Below are 2,085 nucleotides of genomic sequence, written 5' to 3' on the forward strand. Positions count from 1 at the left end.
GTTTTTTTCCCTTTAAATAAAAAATTTTTAAAGATATTTATAGTTCTTTTTATTTTAAGCCTTTATTTTTTTTAATTTTTATTTATTTATCAGTATCGAGGATCGAACTCATGACCACCTGCTTGCATAGCAGGTGCTTATGCCACTGAGCTAAATCCCCAGCCCCCATAAAGTTTAAAAAAAAAAGAAATCAATCCTATCGTTGCAGTCATATCTACGGAAAAAAGTGCTTACCATTCAAAATGTGCACCTCCATCTTGCCTGTGATTTCAGTGACCACATACAAGGGAGATGCCTACTGCGCTGAAACCCGGGTGAATGAGCTGGGGTGCATCCAGCATGACGGGCTGCACAGCTTGCAGAAGGGTGAGATGTGCTTAATGAGCCTGTGCTTGTTTTCCCTAAGTAGCAAATGCAGACACAGGAACACGTCTGCATATACAGTTTGGATGAAGGAAAAATGAATGACATTTCTAAAAGAGAAAACACGCAGGTGGTATTGTATGACCTGAATTGCAAATAGCAAAAGTAGGGAAGACATTTTTTTACTGAATAGGTTTTCAGATTTAAAAAAAATATTTTAAAGAATAACTGAGGGAAACTAAAGGATTTTAACATAAAAGTATAGAGTGCATCAGCAAATCACAATTAGATCTTCCAATAAACTGCACAAGCAGGCCATGTGGGACCCAGGAAGAGAGAAGCCAGAAGGTGCCCCTGCACAGCTACCAGGGCGGGCTGGAAACAAAACCACTTCCCCACCGTGCAGGTAGCCGGCTGTCTCAGAGGGCAGGCTGAGCTGACAGTGACTGAGGCATAAAGCAAGTGAATGCTTGTACTGTTCGGTTGACTTTGCAGGCCTGGGGCCAGCGGTCTGAGCATCTTTGGGGAGGATAACAGTATGCAATACAGCAAATATGGGGGATTTCCTTTGATCCTGGTCTTGAAATCCAATATGGTTCTTGCTGTTTTGTTTTGTTCTGATTTATTGTTTTGTTTGTACAATGTTCTGTTTTGATTGGTTTGATTCTGTTTTGTTTTACTGGACTTTATTACCCTTAAAATAAAACAAAATTTTAAAAAATGCTTGCAACATCACAGTACTGAAAGGGAATACAAGGTACACTTTTTTCAGAATAAATTTCAAAGTATAGATTAAATGGATTGATTAGATGAAAAACTCCTGACTCTCAGGTGTAATGATCTCCCCAGCAATCATTTCTATGTGGACGGTGGGGATACAGACAGCCCGTATCACAGACTCCATCTTGTTGTACTCTAAGAAAAATAACTTCGTTATATTTGTATTATAGCAAATTACCTGTAACATGGCCATACCATATATATGTTTTCCTTCTCCCTCTGGGTGACCTAATTGATACGTTAATCAATGCTCTCCTCTGTAAAGAATTGCAAAATCTTACCTAATTGATATGTTAACCATTGTTGCCCTCTACAAATAACAGATGTGGTGCTAAAATAAGCTAACAAGGGTTGTTAATTACTGTTTGACTTCTCTATACTCTGCTGAGGAAACCAGGATGTTTTCCTAATTTAAACTTGTTTGAAGGGTAACTTGCTTGTATGCAGGAAGACCTGCTTGTTAGCACAACCCTTTCCTGATCTTGTTCTTCCCTCCCCCCAAAAAAAGTAATCTTGCCGTATTTCTGTTCTGTAATGCGCCTCCTCTTGTTCTGTATGCGCCAAAAGTGTTAAGTTCCAAATCCTTGTAAAAACTTAAGTTTCAGCTTCTTGTAACTTTCGACCCCTTCTCACATGTTAGTGCTAACAAGCTGTCCCAAAATTATTAACTTTCTACTTTCTTCTCCGAATGTTGTTGCAGATGTGCTATTCCAAGATAATGCTTATCTGCAGGATGGGAGTAACTTGAAAGGCAACAAAGGCTCCCGATGTTATCAGAACTAAGTGAACAGCTTTACAGTTTCCAGACTTGAGACAACAGCTTAACAGCTCTGAGGGTTTTTTGTTTGTTTGTTTGTTTGTTTTCTCCCTCTCCTGCTTTTAAAATCCCTTTCTTCAGTCTCTGGGGCGCGCAGTCTCCAAATTGGCTCCCGGGAATTGTGT

Source organism: Cavia porcellus, unplaced genomic scaffold, assembly GCF_034190915.1.
Source record: "Cavia porcellus strain 051 isolate PalLab524CR breed Dunkin Hartley unplaced genomic scaffold, mCavPor4.1 scaffold_13, whole genome shotgun sequence".
NCBI lineage: Eukaryota > Metazoa > Chordata > Mammalia > Rodentia > Caviidae > Cavia > Cavia porcellus.